Source organism: Vulpes lagopus, chromosome 10 (genome assembly GCF_018345385.1).
Source record: "Vulpes lagopus strain Blue_001 chromosome 10, ASM1834538v1, whole genome shotgun sequence".
NCBI classification, from domain to species: Eukaryota; Metazoa; Chordata; class Mammalia; order Carnivora; family Canidae; genus Vulpes; species Vulpes lagopus.
Genome location: NC_054833.1, coordinates 74,202,411 through 74,215,598, shown reverse-complemented (window position 1 = coordinate 74,215,598; position 13,188 = coordinate 74,202,411). Strand labels below are relative to the sequence as shown.

General features: G+C 50.5%; 1 protein-coding gene across 5 annotated transcripts in view; it reads right to left on the bottom strand.

Annotated features, from left to right (window-relative positions):
• KANK4 (KN motif and ankyrin repeat domains 4) overlaps positions 1–11,448 on the bottom strand; it is a 67,901-nt gene extending 56,453 nt beyond the window's left edge. For 4 of the 5 annotated variants that reach the window (XM_041771918.1, XM_041771917.1, XM_041771921.1 and 1 more), the window contains exon 1: positions 11,167–11,448. The gene's annotated coding sequence lies outside the window, so the exon portion shown is untranslated. Of the gene's footprint in view, positions 1–159; positions 299–11,166 lie in introns of all 5 variants that reach the window. The other variant, XM_041771919.1, reaches the window with a different exon arrangement.
• Between the last annotated feature and the right edge of the window lie 1,740 nt (positions 11,449–13,188).

The window sequence follows — 13,188 nt, the reverse complement described above, 5'->3', positions numbered from 1 at the left end:
CCCTTATAATTAATTAGCGCTTCAGTAGGAGCTTTCTGAACACACTGTATGAATTTGAGAGTGAGCTGAATGGTGGAAAGACCAGGCAAACTGGTTGACCAGTGGGATATCAACCTGTAACTCTGGACAGCCATGATCACCTGAATGGCCACCACTCACCTTCTGGGCAGGTCTTGCCTTGTGGATATTAATTCGGGTCCAGTGTTGCCAAACCTGACTTTTTCCAAAAGAAGCCAGAATGTGGATTCATGTAAAATCTGATTTTTAAATGTTGACTTAAATCTTCTTTGTGTAAACACTGTGGAGGTCAAATAAAAGCCACATGTAAACCCAGCGCTGCTCACCTGCCCACCAGTTAGGCGCTGACCTCATCTCAGCCCACCACCCTTCCAGGCTGGTCACCAGCTCCTCTGCGCCTCACCCTGCGCCTGAGCATCTCTGTGCCTGGGCTCACACCATACCAACCTCTGAGATGCCCTTTCCTGTCTTCTCTTCCAGAGTCCATCCCATCCCGAGGATCTGCTGAAATGGTACCGCCTCTTCCTAATCCTAAATATTAATCTCAGTTAATATTGCCCAGCCTCCAAGGCTTTCTAACAAGCACTACTTTCCTTCCATTGCATTTCCACTGATTTTGGGACTCCTCACATTCTGTCTCTCATTGCCATTATTTCCGCATGTTTGAGTCTTTCTGGTAGATCATAAATTGGTAAAAAGGAAGGATGTGTTCACATGTATGCCTGCTATGACTTTGGTGCTGTTATCCTCATTTCATAGGAGGGAAAACCAAAAGCTCAGTGAGTAAGTGGTCATCCTGAGCTTTCTGCATATACTGTCACTCTGCCCATTTTCTACACCATCTTCTACACCTCCCTCTGCTCCTGCTATCCAGAATCCACCTCCTTCCTTCTCCATCTGGTAACTCCTACTCAACCCACAAGACAGTTTTACCTACCGGCATCTTCTCCTCTCCACACACTAGACAGGGCTGGTCCCCCTCCCCACACTCCTGTGCTCCCCTAGCATCCTGTAAGAACATCTGTCAGATGCATTCATCAAACTGTAATTAGCTATCTGATTCTTTATTTCCTCTGTTGTGCTGTAAGTTCCCTGCCTCACACAGTCCCTGGCCCAGGGTAAGTGACAGTCAGTACTTATTAGATGGCAGGAAGGAAGTGAGGGAAGGAATGAGGGAGGGAGGGAGGGAGGAAGGGAGGAAGAGGAGGGAAGGAGGAAGGGATAGTAATAGCCCAGAGGCAATCAACAAACGTGAGGTATAATCAACCACATGGTTCCTAGCCCCACTTCTGGGCTGGAATTGATGCTGGCTTCTTTGTAGGCCAAGAGCAGAGGTACATGGGAAGGCTCCAGTTGCACCTCCTTCACCCGCCCTCCCCACCACAGTGGCAGCTTGCTGCTGGGTTTCAAGGCCTTAGGAACCCTCTAAGGAGCAAACCTCTGCTCTTTGCTCCTGGTCTCCAGCCCTAGGGAAAGTGATTTTCTGCATCAGTTAGACTCCTCTGCTTTCGAAGGACAGTATCAGTTATGATGAGGACGATGGGGATGAGCCTTCCCCAGAGGCTGGTAGGAAAGCACACTGGTGAAGCTCACAGCAGGCTAGTGCAAAGAGAAGGGCAGACCACGATGCTCACTGCCCAGAGCAGACAAGGGAGAGAACCCTAGAAGTGAGGCTCTCTGCTCTGGGGACTGCTAGAAAACTCCTGTGACACTGCCCCTCAACCCTACCCCTCTTCATTCACAGGCCAGAAGGCTGGGCCAGGATGCTTCTGCTCCTGAATCCTCTCCCAGACCTAGGCTGAACTGGTCTGCTCACTACCACTCCACCAAAGTCATGTGAATAAGTGATGGAAGGAGGCCAAGGATGCCGTTCCTCCAGGGAGTTCAGAGAGAACCTCTGAACAGGCCTGGAAGGCCAAAGATCTGGGGAAAGATCACAGGATCCATCCTCCTCCAGAGCCCAGAGAGTCTTCCCAGGTCCCCTCTGACCCAGACTCCACGTTCAAATAGCTGGGATGGAAGAGCAGGGTCCCCCCTGCATCCCTCTTCTCCTGCCTCTTTGTCGTCCGTCTCTGGTGAGCCACCCAGAACCTCTCCCAACCCCCAGGTGATTCGAGTCCCCACCTCTAGACTAACTCAGAATACCAGGCTCTCACTGACAGCTCCAGCAGGCCCGGCCTCCACAGGTACTTCAGCTCAATAAATTCTCAATGAACCAGTAAGACAGGATCTTTTACCCTATTTTAGAGACAAGAAAATAAAGTTCAAAACCATTTTATAATTAGAGATGAAAAAAAAAATCTTAAAAGGAGACCACATTACTTAAATAAACAAAATACTTTAAAGGAAACACACACAAAAAAATTAATAAGAACCAGAACTTGAGCAAGAGAACTGACCGAATAACTTCCTGCCTTAGAAAGAAAGAAAAAAAATAAGCTAATTTTATTATTTATTTTGTATTTATTTATTGTATGTATTTATTATGTGCCCGTTCTCACTTCATCCTTGGGGTAACCCTAAGATGCAATCTCTTATTATCCCCAAATGCTAACATGTTAGCATTTTAACAATAGCTCTCTAGAGAAGACAAGTCATCCAAAGGAATGACTCCAATGCTAGGAATTTCAGGCCTCAATTCTCCCAGTGGGCCGAATTCTCTGGGCAGGAGACTTTGGCACCACCAGGCTTCACCCGAAGGCGGCCACCCACAGGCCTGGCTGACACAGGGCTCCATTCAGCAGCTGGCAAAGCCAAGGACTTGGGGGTAGAATGAGAGAGAAGATTAGGTCAGAGAAGGCCAGCCTGAGGCAGGCACAAGAGTGGGGCAAGTAAGCAACTGCAGAAGAATGTAATTTCAGGTGCTCTGCAAACGTCCCCTCACCCCCAAAATATCAGCCTGCTTAACAGTGTGGGAGAGAGACACTTTCAGTGTTAGTGTCAGGACCGGGGGGTGAGCTAGTGCAAGAGGCCTGGGTTCTCACCCCAGCTCACACCCTGTGCCACCAGGGCGTGACACCTGCCCTCGCTGGTCCACATCTGTAAGACTAGAGGGGTAGTCTAGGTAACCAGTGAGATGTCGCAGAGACAAGGACCTCAGCAGGTGCCAAGAATGGTCCTGAAAAGAGAATCGAAGGACACAGTTAATCTGCTTTGATCAAAGTTCTCCTGAAAAGGACTCCAGGCCAGGTGCTCCACTGAGCTCTGGGATGGGGAAAGGAAGCTTATTGCCCAAGGGGACAGCCTCCTAAGTAGCACTCATGAAATCTCCCCTGGAGGCCAGAGCTGACTGCTACAAGGAGTGATGCTGGCTGCCCACAGGCCAGGTTTGAGGGGTTTAGGCAGGCCCTCCTAGAGGAGCCTAGGAGATAGACACCATCACCTGGTATAAACAGAGGTTGGAGACACCCAACTGGAAAGAACTATCCAACATGGCACTGAAGCATTAAAGAGAATGCATGCAAATTGAAGAAGGAAGCATCACAGGACACCTGGGTGGCTCATTGGTTGAGCGTCTGGCCTTCAGCTCAGAGCGTGATCATGGTCCAGGGATCGAGTCCTGCATCGGGCTCCCCGCAGGGAGCCTGCTTCTCCCTCTGCCTATGTCTCTGCCTCTCTCTGTGTCTCTCAAGAATAAATAAAATCTAAAAAAAAAAAAAAAAAAAAAAGGAAGCATCATTACCTCCATCTAACAGATACCGACTGAGGCTCGGCGTGGTCTTGGCCAGGCAGCAGAGCCAGTGGGAGACCCCAATTCTGCTTGGCCTTATAGCCTTCACTCTCTATTTTTATCCTTCCCTCACTAATGTAGCCTGTGCACCTGTGAGAGGAGTAAAGGTGGAGAGGGGAAAGGGAGGAGGTGTAAGAACAGGCAAAAGGCTGGAGAAAAGGCTGAAGAAGCCAGGGATGGATAGTAAGCACTTTCTTACTAAAACAAAATGGCAGCCATAGTTTGGGAAAACCCAAACAGATGCTTCGGTGGTTGTGGATAGTGGTTTTTAAGAGCACTGGGTTCTGAAATCAGCCAAATCTGGTCTGAGCTCCTGGCTCCACCACTTAATCCCTCTGTGACCTACAGCAAGTACTTATGCTCTTAGAGCCTCACTTTATTCCCCCAATACAATGGGAATACTACTAGTCACTATTGGGCAGTTGTAAAGACTGAATAACTGCTATATTGAAAGGGCTTGGCATAGATCTGGCACATGTTAAGCATTCAATAAACGAGAGCAAAAAAACCCAACCACTATTTTAATGTGCTCCAGAGGGCTCTCCTCTCTCCAGGCTTCCTCCTCAAAATCAACATCTGGCCAGTCCCCCCCACATCCTCACTGACTCCCTCCTTCCTTCTGTCTGCTTCCTTTGCATTCCCTCCATTTCAGAGCCCACTTCAAAGCCTCTTCTCCCAGTCTCCTCCTTCTTCCTAGGATTCCAGCTTGCATTTGATCAAGTGATTCATCAATTAGTCTTAGCTATACAAGCTCCTTAACCTCTCAGGAACACAATTGTACATTTTGTGGTTGTTTCAATGGACTGGTTTGCATGGGATGGACCAAGCAATCCATGTAGGGGCTGGTGGGTTTGCGGGCTGATAGGAATCACCTAACCACTTTCCCATGTGTGCCTGCAATTTGTAAATTAACCTCTGGATATACATCAAAACCTTCTACCCAAACTACAAATTATGTGCTCTTGCAAATTTGCCAAACTATTAAATGAAATTTACTACTGCTCAAGAATGTCTTGTGCTAATTAGACAGAGATAGATGAGTATATGAAAGATTAGGGTGAGGGAGGGTGGGAAAGTAGGAGCTATAGCTTACTGACTTCCTGTTAGAGGATCTTAACCCTTTTTGTGCCACGTACCCCTTTAGCAGACTGATGAAGCCAATGGACCCTTTCTTAGAATATTTTCAAATATATAAAGTAAAATGCATAGCTTGACTACAAAGAAAGCCAATTATATTGAAATATAATTATTAAAATTTTTCAAAATGAATGCATAATATATAATATGCATTCTTTCTTAATGCATTAAATACCAAGATTTAGCACCAGCCGTAATTTCGAAGCTGCAGTGGGTATAAACCATAGTTCAAGTTATCTGCAGCAGCTAAAATGTGATATGAAAAGATTTGTGATTTCTACTGTGACAACCTCCCAGATACTACAAATACACTGTGTTTTATTGCCTACATTCATAGTCAAAGAAAAATGCTAAATGAAGATGTTATTTTCTTCTCCCAACCATGATCACAACCTGAATTCTACACACAAGCTGGGGTTAACTTGGGCTGTTAACCCCAAGTTAAGAATCTCTGTGAGGGCCTTACAATTCAGTCAGTATTTGTGCTGAGCATATCGCAGGGGTTCCAGCCCACCTTCATCTCCTTCTCGAGGAATCTCCACCCACAGCCCTTCCTGCCACAAAAGGTCCTGTTCTATACACATAACCCCCACTCTGCCCTCCTCTCCCATCTGATCGGCCCAGGGAGGATGCGTGCCCCAGCAGCAACCCATGCCCAGGCTGGCCAGGGACCAGCCAAGACATGGCCTGGAGTGAGAGAGAGTCTCAGGGTCCAGAGAACTGAGCTCAAACAGGATCCTCTCTGGAACTGGTACTGAGTGACAAAGGAGAGGTTCCTGCCATAGTAGGTTGAGGGAGGTGGGGGGGGGGCAAGTGCAGAGCTGAGCCCCCCCCCCCACCGGCATCAGCTGCACAGACAGCATAGCCTCGAACTCAGAACCTCCTCCACCCTGCCTCGAGGCCTGCCTCCACCCTTTCAGGCCTGTTCTTAACTATCACCACTGCATTTTACGGCTGTTCCCCCTCTTCATTACAATCAGCTTTAGGGAGTCTCTGTTTCCTCTATCAGAAGAGCCTTAAGTCAGCATGAACAGTAGCATTTTACAGATGAGAGGGCTGAAGTTCAGTAAAAGCCCAGGCAGTTGCTCAGGCTCACAGGGCTAGCCCAAGGTGAAGCCATTTCCCCTCCTTTCCCCTCCTCCCCTTCTTCCTGAGGCGCAGAGGGGTGCTGGCCTTGATTGCATATTTATTTACAATCATACAGATGATACACGAAAACAATCTCTTAGGAAACGCAAACATTTCTGATGCAATGTCCCTCCTCCCCACACACTCAGTATCGGGCCTCCTAAGGGTAGGCCCTGACCTACGTGCAATCAGCCACCACCCAAGCTGACATTCCGCATCTTTTTAGGAGGATGGCAGCGCCAGCAGAGGCAGAAGGGAGTGGGATGGTGAGGAACCCACGAGAAGCACAGCACCTGGAAACCCTCAGCCTGGCCGCCTGATACCCTGCTATGAAAATCAAAATCCATTTCATGGGGAGCCGGCATCTCTGGCTTCTGGGCAAAAACCAGCCTGTGGAGGAGAATCGGCACCGAAGGCTGCTCTTCATCTTTGCATGGGGCAAGTTTTCCCCAGCGCCATATCGTGTGCCCCCCACTTGTCACTTGACGTCAGAGCAACACATTAGAAATACATACCAAAGGAGACAACAAAGGATGCTTCCACACAAAGCGGGAAAAGCCACAGCCACATTAAAAATATAAGTATAGCCAGCCAATACGTTCTATTTACTTTGGGGGTAAAAATAACGGAGGGGGGAGCAGATGGGAACTCATGTTTTCTCCCACAATGCCCGTGTCCCCAGAAAGCTGTGTGCGGGCCAGGGCCCAGGCCCCAGGGTCCAGGGTCCAGACAGGACAGTGAGATATTACTTTTGAAAATATGTCTCTTTCCCTTGGAGAAGGAGCATTCAGCCAGCTTCTCAGACACCACCAATCTGTAACTGCCTGCATATCACTTTAACCACCTACTTGAAATCTTGGGGCAGCATCCATTTTATCCTGGAAACTGAGACAGGCCTATTTTTAGCAGGAGGGGCCCTCTTCTTTCCTTTAATCCTACTCTGAAGCCTTATCCACATAGACTGGGAACTGTTCACAGAAGGCCTACCTTAGCCTAAACTTTGGGTGCCGAGACACAGAGAGGTTAGGGGTCTAGCCGTGAACCACACAGCTGGTTGGCAGGAGATCTAGGCTCCAATCCCAGTATGTCCTTGCCTCTAAGCCCACGCCTCTTCCCACTGACCACTACGGAACAGCACAAAGCGGTTGACCGTCTGATATCCTGAGAGACAGTTCCGTCGATCTCAGTTTTCTCATTGATTCATTCCATGCCCTAGGAAAGTTGCTTAACCTCTCTGAGCCCCATTTTCCTCATGTGTACACCTGGGGTAATGACTGTCGCTATCGTGAGGATTACTGAGAGGATTACAGGTGCCAGGGCTTACACACATGCACGCTATTATTATTATAGTGTATCGCTCCCGTTTCTTACGTTGGAAGTGAGTGGATCTGTCATCTGAGAGGTGATCACTGTATCTACCCAGCTGCCCAGGGATGGGCAGGACAAGATTGCTATCGAGCCCATTTTACGGTTAAGAAAAGTCATTCTTCCTCCGAGATGACATAACTTGCATAAGAACGGGGTTTTGGAAGTGAGCACATTCTCAGCATTAAGAAGCCCTAACTAGGGGATCCCTGGGTGGCTCAGCAGTTTGGCGCCTGCCTTTGGCCTCGGTGTGGTCCTGGAGTCCCGGGATCGAGTCCCGCATCAGGCTCCCTGCATGGAGCCTGCTTCTCCCTCTGCCTGTGCTTCTGCCTCTGTGTGTGTGTGTGTCTCTCTTGAATAAATAAATAAAAATCTTAAAAAAAAAAAAAAAAAAAAAAAGAAGCCCTAACTATCCTCCCTACCATACATACCTCCCAAGGTTTGGGTTGAATTAGAATGAGTTGCTTCTTCCTTGCCCCTTGCGGAGCAGAATCTCTTTGTATCCCTGGCTCACACTCTGTAATCCTTCCTTATAAACTGGAATCAGCACAGTGCCTGGTACAAAGCAGAGACTCTGTGCAGTTTTGATTGAGTGAGTGAATTAGTGAATGAATGAATGAATGAATGAATGAAGATCCTGATCCACAGAGAAGAACATACCGAATAACCTGAAGGAGGTGTTTTGTTGCAGGAAGCAAGCAGGGAAGAGTTCCAAGGGTAGGAAGCAAGAATCTCATTCTCTTCATCCATTCCCAGAGCCTGTTCTATAGGCAAAAAGCCTTTGACAAGACCAAGAGCTGGGCCCCCACTCTCAATGATCCCCTCCAGAGTTTTGCCAAACCTGGCCCACACGACTCAATCCAGGGCCCAGAAAATAACTGTGAAGCACACGTGCCCTCCTCCAGCTAAAACAGATGTAATAATATTGCAGGCAAGGGGCAGCAAACAGGCCAGGGAGATGGCCCATCTGTCTTCCTAATTGTCAACTCTGCCCATAATAAGATTTTTTTCCCTGTCACACCTTAGGCTGCTACTGAACTGAAGCAAAACCAAAATATCCATCTTCCAGTCATGAGCAGTGGCCCTCACAAAGTGCCAGGGATGAAAGGAGGCTACTTGGCTTGGAGAAGTGGAGAAAACTGGAAGGTGCCCCGGAGTCAGGAGCTGGGGGTTGGGAGATGGTGTCAGTGGGGGTTATTGGGGAGGCAGTAGGGGGTACTGGGGGGGGACAGCATGCTGTTAACCAGCTGGAGGTGCTTAGACAGTCACTGCATCTCACTGGGCCGCTGCTTCCTATAAAACTTAAAGTCCAAAGTTCTGGAAATGGGGTCAGTGGGTGATGGGAGGGCTGTGAATCATGTGATATTATATACAAGATATTTTATTTTACATGCACTTGGAGGAAAGGATGGTAGCCACAATTTTCATCAGAATCACCAAGATATGTGTAACACTCCCTCCTCCCCCTAAAAAGTCAAGAAATACCATCCTAGACCATTTTCATCCAATAAGCATAACATATCCTTCTCTGTGCTAGGTACTTGAGACACAAATATGACAGTAGGAAAAAAAAATATAGCAGGAGAGTCCTGCTTTTGTGATGCTCAGTGAAGTTTATGCTCCCTGTGACAAAAGCAGGTCCAGGGAACTCAGAGAACAGACTCTGGTCAGGAAAAGCCTTCCGGCATGGCCCTGGCACTGGTGGTGGTGGTGGCAGCAGCAGCGACGGCAGAAACCTTAGGTGTCATGTTGAAGTTGGAAGCTGGGTATGTGTTCACTGGGTGAACAAGTCGGAAGAGTATTTTAGACAAAGGATAGCATGTACAAAGACAATGTGATCTCCAGGAACTGCCTGAAATATAACCAGGAGTAAAACATAGAGGGGGCTCATGGGGGGTGGGTAGCCCAGATATAGGGGAGTGGGAGAACCCAAAACAGGGCTGGAAAGACAGGGCCCAGATTAGCAAATGCCATATAAGCCATCCCAAAGAATTTTTTTATTATGGTCAATGAGTTCATTCTAGCTTTAAAAGTCTTAAGATGAGCCCCCACCCCCCACCCCCACATGAATCTCCCTAACTGTTGGGCAGAGGCCTTGGTTAGTTTTGAGCACAGTGGGCAATAGAGGACAATTGGAAGAAAGAACTGCTGCCCCTTGGCACCCTGAGAGGGTACGGGCTGTCTACCAAAGTGCTGGTACTAAATGCACGCGTGCCGGTGACGCCGGCACCTGCTTGACAGTCCCTCTGTCTACCTCTTCCAGCCAGGGGCATGCCAACTGCCCATTATCATGGCTGATTGGCCCAGGCAAGGGGATGACATTTGGGCCCGTCGCCTCAGAGTCCTCTCACATACTGTTCCTCTGGATTAGAAGGCTCCTTCCGTCCTCTTCAACTGATTTGACTCCTACCGGCCTTCCAACAGAGTGACCCCTGTACTTCTCACAGAAGCTCATAGTACCTCATCCTTTCCTTTCAAAGTGGTCAGCACTGCCTGGAATTCTCAATCTGAGTGATTTGATCCATGTTGGTCTTGGCTCGCAGACTGCAAGTTCCATGCGGCCAGACAGTGCCTGTTTTCTTCATTTCTGTATCCCACTACCTTGCCTGGTGCCTGCAGGGAGCAAGTACTTGTTCACCGCATGGACCCTGAGCCATCCCCCTTTCTCAGTGTCCTTTCACACTCCCCAGAACTCACACTATGTTCCAGCGAGCAGAGCTTTGGACATGGGCATGAGGACTAGACTCGAAAAGGTCCTATCAGGATGGACTCTGCTGATACTGCAAGTGTAGCTCTGTGTTCTTCTATGTCATGCCTTGAAAAGGTTCTAAAGAACCCACATTTGGTTTTACCTGCGCAGGTTTTGTGTTTAATTCAAAATGCTCTCTCCCCACCCTCAACCTGGTCATTGGCTGCATCTGACCCTCCTCTGACCCTATTTGTTCAATAGGACTTTGCCAGGCTTCAGGGGGTCATCCTCAGGAAGGGGGGACTCTCCTTCTCCTTCTCCTGGAAAATGCCTCTTCCTGGCCCTCCAGGCCGGCACCCTAGGTCTCTCGAGAGCTGCCACCGCTGGTTCCTGAGGCCCTGGCAGATGCTCAGGGCAAGCGCTAATTTAGACCTGGTGTAGGGGCCACCGGGCTCCACTTTCCAACTCTCAGGCTAAGTAATAACTGGCCGCCCCGTAGGGACAAAGTACTTGGGGGTCAAAGGCTTGACCTTAAAGGAGAGATGAGGAGGAGGGAATCCCACCCAGCGGCACGCAGGCTCCCCAGGGCGGCCCCCTGCCTCCGCCCAAGGTCGTGACCCAACGCGAGCTCTGGAAAGTTCAGCCAGGAGCCGAGGGATACCGGGGGGGACACCCTGGGGAGCGGCTTTTGCGAAAAAGCCAGCGGACGGGCGGGGAGCTGGATTCCAGGGCGTCCCGGGAGCTGGTGCAGGGCGCCCAGTCCCGCAATCTGCATCCCGGACCGCAGCGCCCCGCCGGGAAGCGCCGGGCGGGGGCTGCACCACCGGAGCCGCAAGGGCGGCGCGGCCTCCCCCTCCCCACGCGTCTCCGCCCTCCCGGGCACTGGGGCTCGGGGAGCCGCTCGGGGCGCAAGGGGAGCGGCGCCCACCATGGGCAGCCCTCCCCGCGCTGTCGCGGACCCCACGCAGGGGTCCAGCCGGGTCGGCCCAGGCTGCCGCAGCCTCGGGCTCAGGGCGGGCTGGGGACGCGGCGCGGGGCGGGTGCTGGCACGCCCCCTCCACGCGGGCGCGGGCGCGGGCCGGGGTCCCCAGCGCCTTACCTTGGCGCGCCGCAGGAGTCGGGAGGGAGGCGGCGGGCGGTGCCTGGGGCCGGCTGCACCCGGGCTTGGGGGCGCACGCAGCCTCCGGTGCACGGTCCCCCGCGGGGCGCGCACCCCCGGGCAGGCGCACTCCGGGGGCCCGGGGCGCGCACCCCCTGGGCGCCCTGTCTGCGGCGGGCAGGGCCTGGGCCCGGGGCGCTCACGCTGCGGGGCACACCCACCGCGGCCGCTGCGGGACTGGCCAGGCGCGGCCGGCGTCGCCGGCTGCCAGCACCACCCGAGTCCCCGCCTTCGCTAGGGGAAAAAAAAAAAAAAGAAAGAAAAAAGAAAAAAAAACAGCCTCCTGACGCGGCGCGGGCTTTGGTGTGTAGGAAGGGGCAGCATTGCGAAACCGAGGGGAGGGTCTTAGCCTTGATCAGCTAAAAGGCCTTGGACAGAGTTTCTCTTTGGAAGAAAAACTTTTTTTTTTTTTTTGTAAAGAGACTCGAAAACTCCTAACTGTATGTGGCGCTTTGCAGATTTCCAGAGTGCTCTCCGGCACATTTCTCAGTCCGTCTTCACGACCACAGTGACTAACTGTTGGGGCGTCTCTGTCCTCATCTTACAGATGTGGAGACAACGTGGCCCCAGGGAGTGCTTGCCCAGGCCACCCGCAGGACCCAGGCCTCCTAACAGAATCCTGAGAACAGTGAGGTCTTGTGCAGACCCGGCGTCTTCTCCTTGACGGTGGGGATGGCTGTAACCGAACTTAGATCCCCCCGCCCCCCCTTAGTCATTGCGTTTTCCCTTTGCTTTTTTCCTTCCCAGACGTTGCTTTAGCCCCACTCAGGAATCTGGCCTTTCACTTCACACTGCCACCACCCACAATGCTTTTCATCAGTTCAAACCATTTGTGTTTCAGTCACTAACCTTGAATGACCGGTGCACTAAATGCCTATGTGGTGCACAGTCAGCCTACGACAAAAATCACTGACACTACTGCATCTTCCAGATGAGGACAAACCCGCACGGGAGGAGTTGAACGTAGAGCCCTGTTGGACTCCAGATCCCGGCCCTCACTGCCCTTACACGCCTTTCAAAGGGTCAGTTGGCACCTGGTAAAACTTAACCAAAGGAGTTGCATTTTTTTTTTAGGGGTTGCATTTTTCACATGGAAGCCCTGAAGGGGGAGATAGTTTGGGGCAAGGGACAGTTCTGGGACTTTCACTTTCCCATCTTGATGGAAACATGGTTATTATAAAGATCCACTTCTCCTAGGGCTCCACTAGAAGCAAATTAATAGCCCTAGGATGACAAACAATGGCAACAGAGGTTTGGCCCCGGTACTGGGAAGTAACTGGGAGTAGTGGTGAGCTTGAAGGCAGCTCCAGGCTCCTGCTCGAGTGAAGGGGCTGCTGCTACTCAGCTGTAGTGGGTTGTTGCCCCTCAGGGTACTAACCCTAAAACTAAAACTGCCAGTTACTGTAACAGCAAAAATGGGTTTATTTGGGAATAGCAGAGAATTTCAATCCAGGGCAAGGAAGCCAGAGCAAAACCATAGGCAAGTCCAACAAACAAAAGAGAAGAGCGTTATTTTATGGAGAAGGAGGGGGTTGGGACGGGTTGTTTGGAACAAAAGTGCAGTGGAGAGAAGGGAGAGTTGAGGGTAACAACAGGTTTTCAGTGGCTGAGTTGGAAGGGTAGGCTATTTGTTGTAGGAGATGCAAAGTACATCTTTCCCTCTTGGGCCTGTAATTGATACTTTTTCCCTGTTGAGATTCTTCTATTAGGGGTCAGTAATTGAGAGTTTTTTCCTGTAATTGACATTGAGTGGTAGGGCTCCCCCTAGCAGCCTCCCCTTCTAGCACCCTGAATCCACTTCAGTGAGGTTTCTCTTTATTAATCTTCACAAGGGCATGGAATTTATGGCCAGATCTTCTCTCCCTCTCTCTTTTTTTAAAGGGTTTATTCATGAGAGAGACACACACACACAGAGGCAGAGACACAGGCAGAGGGAGAAGCAGGCTCCATGCAGGGAGCCTG